This window comes from Nicotiana sylvestris, chromosome 5 (genome assembly GCF_000393655.2).
Source record: "Nicotiana sylvestris chromosome 5, ASM39365v2, whole genome shotgun sequence".
NCBI lineage: Eukaryota > Viridiplantae > Streptophyta > Magnoliopsida > Solanales > Solanaceae > Nicotiana > Nicotiana sylvestris.
The window spans coordinates 155940370-155950697 of NC_091061.1; positions in this window are offsets into that span (position 1 = coordinate 155940370).

Consider the following 10328-nt stretch of genomic DNA (forward strand, 5'->3'; position numbering starts at 1 on the left):
GGTGAGACAAGTTGGGGAGGTTGCTTATGAGCTTGCCTTGTCTCCTACTCTATTAGGAGTTCATCCGATTTTCTACGTATTTATGCTCCGGATGTATCAGGCCGGCATGCCGCATATGTTAGATTTCAACACGATTCAGTTAGATAAGAGCCTAGGTTATGAGGAGGAGCCAGTTGCCATTGTTGATAGGTAGGTTCGCCAGTTTAGGTACAAGAAGATGTCTACAATAAAGGTTCAGTCGAGGAGGCGACTTGGAAGGCAGGGGAGGACACACAGAGCATATATCCACACTTATTCAGCACTTCAGGTATGATTCTAGACCCGTTCGAGGACGAATGTTTGTTTAAGAGGTGGAGAATGAAACGACCCGACCGGTAATTTTACTTTCTAGATCCCCGTTCCCCTAAATAAGATATCTCGTATATGCTTTAACTGTTTTATGACTTGCAGGGATAGTTAGTTCGGGATTTAGAAGGGTTCGAGTTGAAATCAGAACACTTGGTTCCTTGGTTTGGCTTTAAAAGGCTAAGTGACTTAGGTCAATATTTTGAGTAAACGGCCTCTGAATTAGGATTTGACGGCCCCAATAGGTTCGTACGATGATATTGGACTTAGGCGTATATTCGAATTAGGTTTTGGATGACCCGGGAGCGTTTCAGTGCTTAATAGTGAAAGTTGGCACATTTAAGGTTTTAATGTTTTTTGGAGCAGGATTTGGTGTTATCGAGGTCCAATTGGGATTCCGAGCCTGGGAATAGTTTCGTATGGTGATTTAAGAGTTGCACTGTCACGACCCAAATTGATGGGCCGCGACGAGTGCCTGAGTCCTACCTGTCAACACCCCTAAGCATGCATCTAAGATATGAACCTAAATAACATCTGTAGAATTACGAAAATAACATACATAAAGGAAACCTGCCTACAAGGCATATGTACGTATACATGCAGAATATAGTAGACGAGCCGGCAAGGCTGCTATAGACAACTATACATCCAAAACTGAAAGCCGACAAGGCCACATACAACCCAACTACACATACTATCTACAGACCTCTAATAGAAATATAATTGTACAAAGACGGGACTAAGCCACATCTTACCCATATATATATATATATATATATATATATATATATATATATATATATATATATATATGTACACACACAAACGTATCGTACCAAAATCAAAAGCATCTCCGGATTAAGTGAAGCACGCCAACTCTTGCTGATCAAGGATCCTACGAATAGGGACCGTCAACTTGCCTACCTGCACCTGCGGGCATGAAACGCGTGCCCCGTGAAATAGGGCGTCAGTATGAGAAATGTGCTGAGTATGTAAGGCATGAAAATTAGTACGTAAAAGATATAGATGAAACATGGAATATAGAAACACATCTTTAAATCTGAATGACTTTGTAAATTCTAAAACATTTATAATGTCATGCACGTGCGTATAAATGTCCTTCCATGCATAGATATGGGCATACATTATATCATCAAGACACTGAGGGAGTCCCATCATATCGTCTCGGCCACTGTGGGCAACATCATCAACATATACCAACTGATTAGGTGGTGGTGCGTATATAACGCTGTAACCTTTTCCCACATCCCATATACATATATTTACATATATACGCGTATATAACACAATCTGGTCATGAGTCAATGCACATGTATAAATGGGTGAAATGCATGAAAAATACGTAAAAATCTCAATATTCCTTTCAGATAAACTTTTTCAATTGCATATTATTCTGAGACCCATGAACAGAAGATAATAATGATTCTCATGGGGAATCAAGAATATAGACACCCATAGTATCTCTATGAATAGAGTAATTTATGGAAACTATGCGTTTTCTCGTTTCTTCAGTATTATTTGGACCATGCCAAAAGAAATAAGGGGTAGCCTTAACATACTTAGAGTAGAGAAAACTCCATATATTACTCTTGGAGAATATTGCACGTACTCCTTTAGAATCGTAAAATTTTATGTTGCTACGATTCTAACAAATTCTCTTTGGAATCGTGTTACTGCACGTTGGATTGAACTTAGAATCGCAAGAACTGGATTGAAATAGCTACTGTTCTTGAGATCTTCTAACCAGGAAATGAAAATGTTTCTTTCTTTGGGACTATACACGTTCTTGGTTCATTTTTGTTTCTTTCTTTAGGACTATACACGTTCTTGGTTCATTTTTGTCCAAAATGAGTGGAACAAAACTTTGCTTATTAAATTCTAAAGATTCTTAGATAGCCACCTAGAATTATATGACTACTTAGTCATTTTCTAGGTTTGTGGCTTCTTGCCACGTTTGGGGCATTAATTTATTAATTTTTTATCCACTTATTAGTTACTTGGGTAATGTCCTATTACCCGGTAATTAATCAATTACCCGCATAATTTAAAAATTATCTCAAATTACTTAAAATTCTACTTATTTTTAATATACTTCATATATTATACTACTGTGGTCATATGGTACCTTGCATGGTACTAGTTCATAATTATCGGGTATTATTGCTCGACTCGTATTTTATTCCAAATTGGCCACTTTCAACGAAACTCATTTTTTTTAATTTGTGTACCCCTTTATCCTTCATAACACTTATTTATATCTTGTTATAAATAGCGTAAATATGTTAACGTCAAGATGATCTCATCCCCGAGTCTACATCAGTTAACTGAAGACGAAACTTTTAACGTAATGACGCTAGATGTAACATCATCGCCCCTTAGAAACATTCGTCCTTGAATGTTCAACTCCTCGTGATCTATATCACTTTGGCAGGGTCGCCTTTGTAACAACACTACTGCTAACTCTCCCTGTAGAAGCTTAATAATCCAACACCATACAGGACCACAATTATCAATAACGACAATGACCTCACACGACCAACGATAATAACCAATAAAAGAATTTGTACATGTACCTTATGGTTATGATATCTCAGTTGGAACCTTCTCTAGAGGAGGAAATAAGTAGAGATATCTAGACTTCATGTCTTCATCGGCCTCCCAAGTCATTTCTTCCACATTGTTGTTCCTCCAAAATACTTTCACGGAGGCTACCTCCTTATTCCGTAGCTTCCGGATTTGTCGGTCTAGGATGGCAACCGGAATTTCCTCGTATGACAAGTCCTTTGTAATTTGTACATCATCTGTGGGCACCACTCGGGTAGGATCGCCAATGCATTTTCGTAACATAGATACGTGAAAAACCAGATGGATAGGCACCAACTCCAAGGGCAATTCTAACTCATATAAGCTACTTGGCCCACTCTCTGAATGATCCTATAAGCCCCAATATACCGTGGGCTAAGTTTGCCTTTCTTGCCAAACCTCATCACACCCTTCATAGGTGACACCATTAAGAATACACAGTCATCAACTCCGAACTCTAAATCTCGACATTATACGTTAGAATATGACTTCTGACGACTCTGAGCTATCAATAGTCGATCCCGGATAAGCTTTACTTTTTCTATGGCTTGTTGAACCAGGTCTGGCCCATATAATCCAGATTCTCCAACATCGAACCATCTTATAGGCAACCTGCACTTCCGTCCATAAAGAGCTTCGTATGGAGCCATCTGAATACTGAAATGGTAACTATTATTATATGTGAACTCAATAAGTGGCAGAATGATCATCCCAGCTACTTTTGAAGTCTATTACACAAGCTCATAACATATCCTCCAGTGTCAGAATAGTACGCTCAGCCTTTCCGTCTGTCTGGGGATGAAATGTTGTACTAAGACTTACTTGAGTCCTCAATCCTTCTTGGAAGGACCTCCAGAAGTTAGCTGTAAATTGAGCTCCTCTATCTGAGACAGTAGATACAGGGACATCATGCAGTCATACTATCTCCTTAATATAAAGCCTTGCATAATCCTCTGAGGAATATGTAGTTCTAATGGGCAGAAAATAGGCTGACTTCGTAAGCCTATCAACAACCACCCATATCGAATCGAACTTATGCTGGGTACGAGGTAAACCTACCTACGATGAAGTCCATATTGATTATTTCCCATTTCCAAGTCGGAATCTCCATAGCCTACAATAATCCATCGGGTTTTTGATGCTCAATCTTAACCTGCTGATAGTTAAAACACTGAGCAACAAATTCTGCTATATCCTTTTTCATTCCATCCCACCAATATACTTCCCTGATATCATGATACATCTTTGTTGCTCTTGGATGGATAGAATAACAAGAATAGTGAGTTTCTCCCATAACCTGCCGACGCAGCCCTGCAACATTAGGCACACATAATCGTCCTCGATATCTGAGGACCCCATATTCTCTAATTTCAAACGGTGTCTTCTTCTTCTGAAGGGTGGTATCCCTATAATGAACTAATACAGGATCCTCGTACTGGCGTTTCTTTACTTCAGTTACTAAAGAGTATGTTTCTGTATCCTAAATAGTAATTCCAATATCACCTAAGTCCAGTAGCCGAACTCCAAGACTAGCTAGCTGATGAACCTCATGGGCTATTCCCCTCTTTTCTGGCTGTAAATACGATAGGCTACCCATAGATCTACGACTGAGGGCGTCGGCTACTACGTTTGCCTTCCCCGGATGGTATAAAATATCAACGTCATAGTCTTTAAGTAGCTCCAACCATCTCCTTTGACGTAGATTCAATTCCTTTTGTTTGAAGATGTACTGGAGGCTCTTATGATCCATATAGATATCAACATGAATGCCATACAAGTAGTGCCTCCACATCTTTAGTGCATGAATCACCGTGGCTAACTCTAAATCGTGGGTCGGGTAGTTCTTCTCGTTCTTTCTTAGTTGTCTAGAAGTATAAGCCACAACCTAACCCAATGCCTGAAGCGTCACAATAGATAACGTAACCATCGGTCTCTTCTGGAAGCGTTAGAACCGGTGTTGACGTTAATCTGTCATTTAATGCCAAGAAACTCTGTTCACAAGCATCAGTCCATTGAACCTTTGCTCTCTTCTGAGTCAACCTTGTCAAAGGTGCTGAAAGGGAAGAAAATCCCTCTACAAATCTCCTGTAATAATCTGCCAAACCAAGAAAGCTACGAACCTCCGTCGGTGTTGTGGGTCTAGGCCAAGTCTTTACTGCCTCAATCTTGTGTATCCACTCGGATGCCTTCGCCCAAAATGACATGCCCAAGGAAAGCTACAGAGTTCAACCATAATTCACATTTAGAAAATTTTGCATACAAGTTCCTTTCTTGTAGAACTCTGAGCACAGTACGCAGATGATCAGCATGCTCAGCCTCTGAACGAGAATACACCAATATATCGTCGATAAATACAATTACGAATAGATCTAAAGAGGGCTTGAATACACGGTTCATCAAATCCATGAACACTGCTGGGGCATTGGTCAGACCGAACGACATAACACGAAACTCAAAGTGCCTGTATCTGGTCCTGAATGTTGTCTTTGGAATATCTTCATCCTTAACTCTTACCTAATGGTACCCAGACCTCAAGTCTGTCTTTGAAAAATACTTGGCACCTTGCAACTGATCAAATAAATCGTCAATCCTCGGGAGCGAGTACTTATTCTTGATCGTCACCTTATTCATAATAAATACATATCTGTAAGGAACCATCTTTCTTCCTCACAAATAACACAGGTGCTCCTCACGGTGATGTACTAGGTCTGGTAAAGCCTTTTTCAAGCAAGTCTTTTAGTTGTTCTTTCAACTTTTTCAGCTCTGCGGGGGCCATTCTATATGGAGGAATAGCTATTGGGTGAGTATCTGGTAGTAGGTCAATAGCAAACTCAATTTCTCGCTCTGGCAGAAGGCCCGAAAGCTCATCGGGAAAAACTTTGGAAAACTTAACCACAGGGATGGACTGAATGGTTGGTGACTCTACTTCCATATCCTGAACCCGAACTAAGTGATAAATAAAGCCCTCACTGATCATCTTCCTTGCCTTGAGATAGAAAACAAATCTATCTCTCGACAATATCGTATTACATTTCCACTCCAAAACAGGCTCCCCTAGAAATTGAAATCGGACTATCTTTGATCTACAATCAACGTTGGCATGACAAGAAGCCAGCCAATCCATACCCATTATAACATCAAATTCTACCATATATAACTTGATTAAGTCTGCTACGGTAGGTCAACCATGAACTACTATTATACAACCCCTATATACTTGCTTAGCTATTACTAAGTCCCCAACAGGTGTAGACACGTCAAAAGGTTTAACCAATTCAAGTTTTATTTCAAACTTACTAGCAACCAACAAAGTAACATATGATAAGGTGGAACCTGGGTCGATCAGTGCATATACATCATATGAGAAGACTGATAATATACCTGTAACAACATCAGGCGATGACTCTTGGTCCTGTCATCCTGCCAACACATAAATGTGGTTCTGAGGATTGCTCGAGCTAGATGTTCCACCTCTGCCTCTACCACGACTTATTGGTGCTTGTGTACCTTGCCCAGGGGACATACTGATGATGACGAACCAGCTATAGATCCCGCTGGTTGAGCTATGCTTGCATCACCTCTCATCGAACAATCCCTCATAACATGGCCCGGATAACCACAAGTATAACAAATACCTAATCCTATATGGAACTGCTCGGTATGCTGCTTACCATATTGAGCATATCATGGCAAGGGCAGCCTCGTCTAATTTGACTCATCCCTATACTGAGAACTTGAGGCCCTGAAATTCTGACCAGACCCTGAATATATGGAATGACCAAATCTCTTATCGCCAAACTAAGGGGGCGCGCTAGTCGATGGAAGGGCTGGATACCTCGGGTACTGCTGCCTATGACTACCTTGAAACTCACCAGAAGGACCCAAAGACCTCGCTCTCTTATTCTAGGCCCTATCATGTTCACGATCGGACCTCTGTTTCTGTTTACACTCCTTTACACCCTGAATGTATGCCTGAATACGAGAAATATCCATGTTGGCTGAAGTGAGACCGACATACAATCGTTAAGTAAGTGAGGCTCTAATCCAATCATGAACCGGTGAACCTGATCCTCCATCTTAGATACAATAGTGGGAGCATACCTTGCCAACGAATCAAACTGAACTATACTCCCAAAAAATCATGTTACCCTGTCGAAGGGTCAAGAACCTATCAACTCTGGCCCATCTAAGCTCTGGTGGCAGATAATGACGAAGAAAAGGCTCTGTAAACTCCTGCCATACTGCTGGAGGGGCATCCTCACCTCTGGACAATTCCCAAGACTCGTACCAATTAACTATAACATCTTGGAGTCTATAGGAAGCTAGCTCAACTGACTCAATCACAGTTTCCTTCATTACCCATAACATCCTCTGTACTCTATCAATAAATACCCGAGGGTCCTCATTCGGATCTGCCCTAGTGAATACTGGAGGGTCTAAATTAATGAAGTCATGAACCCTCGCACTGACGGACCTATCTGCATGACCAATACCTATTTCCTGACGCCGAGCCTGTGCGTCTACTAATCGGGTTAATAGTTGAATAACATCTCTCATCTCCTAACCCAATGTAACTGGATGGGGTGTTGAATGTACAGGGGCGGGGGGGGAGCTGGTTCCCCTCGGAACTCTTCTGGAAAGGGTGGGGTATGTAAAGTCTGAGATGGAATCTTACTATGAGACTCTCCCCGAGCCTTGGTAACTCGTGGCGCTCGGCTAGTAATCTCACCAGCCACGGACTTTCCCTTCTGGGTGGTTGTAGTCTTTGGAGGCATCACTAAAAATATAACATATCGTTAGGAACATAAATCCTTATATTGCACGATCTAATATAAGAAGAGAGGATAACATCCTATATGTCTTATAGCCTCATGTTTATAAGTGTGGTGCACAACACACCCATAAAAAAGACTCTACTAGGCACAGTCTGTAGACAACCATAGGACAGAACTGCTCTGATACCATATTTGTCACGACCCAAACCGATGGGCCGCGATGGGTGCTTGAGTCCTACATGTCAAACACCCATAAGCATGCGTCTAAGATATGAACATGAATAACATCTGCTAAATTATGAAAATAACATACATGAAGGAAACCTGCCTATAAGGCATATGTACGTATACATGCAGAATACAGTGGGCGAGCCAGCAAGGCTGCTATAGACAACTATACATCCAAAACTGAAAGCCGGTAAGGCCATATATAACCCAACTAGACATACTGTCTACAGACCTCTAATAGAAACATAATTGTACAAAGACGGGACTAAGCCACGTCATACCCATATATATATATAAACGTATCGTACCAATATCAAAAGATATACAAACGTACCGTGCCCAAATCAAAAGCAACTTCGGATCAAGTGGAGTACGCCAACTCTCGTTGATCAAGGATCCTAAGAAGGGGGACCGTCAGCTTGTCTATCTGCATCTACGGGCATGAAACGCAGGCCCCGTGAAATAGGGTATCAGTACGAGAAATGTACTGAGTATGTAAGGCATAAAAATTAGTACGTAAAAGACATAGATGAAACATGGAATATAGAAACACATCTTTAAATCTGAATAACTTTGTAAATTCTAAAACATTTATAATGTCATGCACGTGAGTATAAATGTCGTGCCATGCATAAGTATGAGTGTACATTATATCATCAAGCCACTGAGGGCATCCCATCATATCGTCTCGGCCATTATGGGCAACATCATCAACATATACCAGCTGATCAGGTGGTGGTGCGTATATAACGCCGCAACCTTTTCCCACATCCCATATACATATATTTATATACATATGCGAATATAACGCCATTTTGTCATGGGTCAATGCACATGTATAAATGGGTGAAATGCATGAAAAATATGTAAAAATCTCAATATTCCTTTCGGATAAAATTTTTCAACTGGGTATTATTCTGAGACCCATGAACAGAAGATAATAATGATTTTCATGGGGAATCAAGAATATAGATACCCCTAGTATCTCTATGAATAGAGTAATTTATGAAAACTGTGTGTTTGCTCATTTCTTCAGTATAATTTGTACCATGTCAAAAGAAAGAAGGGGTAGCCTTAACATACCTGGAGTAAAGAAAACTCTATATAATACTCTTGGAGAAGATTGCACGTACTTCTTTAGAACCGTAAAATTTTACATTGCTACGATTCTCACAAATTCTCTTTGGAATTATGTTGATGCACGTTGGATTGAACTTAGAATCGCAAGAACTGGATTGAAATAGCTACTGTTCTTGAGATCTTCGAACTAGGAAATGAAAATGTTTCTTTCTTTGGGACTATACACGTTCTTGGTTCATTTTTGTTTCTTTCTTTAGGACTATACACGTTCTTTGTTCATTTTTGTTTCTTTCTTTTGGACTACACACGTTCTTGGTTCTTTTTTTGTCCAAAATGAGTGGAACTAGACTTTTGCTTATTCAATTCTGAAAATTCTTAGATAGCCGCCTAGAATTATATGACTACTTAGTCATTTTCTAGGTTTGTGGCTTCTTGCCACATTTGGGGGGTTAATTTATTAATTTTTTCCACTTATTAGTTAACTGGGTAATGTTCTGTTACCTGGTAATTAATCAATTGCCCGCATAATTTAAAAATTATCTCAAATTACTTAAAATTCTACTTATTTTTAATATACTTCAAACATTATACTACCGTGATTATATGGTACCTTGCATGGTACTAATTCATAATTATCAGGTATTATTGCTCGACCCGTATTTTATTCCAAATTGGCCTCTTTCAACGAAACTCGTTTTCTTTAATTCGTGTACCCTTTTATCCTTCATAACACTTATTTATCGCTTGTTATAAATAGCGTAAATTCGTTAACGTCATATGATCCCCAAGTCTACGTCAATTAACTGAAGACGAAACTTTTAACGTATGAAAATGCGAGATGTAACATGCACGCAAAATTTGGCGTCATTCCGAGTAGTTTAAGTATGTTTCGGCACGTTCAAAGTAAGCTGGAAGAACTAGAAGTTCATAAGTTGATTCAATTTGGTTTGGGGTGTAATTCTTAATTTTGATGTTGTTTTACGCATTTTGAGGGTTTGAGTGAGTTCGTTTTATAATTTCAAACTTGTTGATATGTTTGAACGGGTCCCCTGGGGCCTCGGGTGTTAATCGGATGAAGTGCGAAACTCATTGGACTTGGAAGTATAACTGAAGCACCATGTTTCTGGTGGAATCGCACCTACGAGGCTATGGCTGCAGGTGCGAGCTCGCAGGTGCAAGCTCGCAGGTGCGAGCTCGCAGAAGCGAGTTGGGGGATCGCAGAAGCGGCCTGAGGCTGGCCAGGCCTGGACGAGATAAGTAAATAGTTAAATTATTTATTTTCATAATTTAAAAATA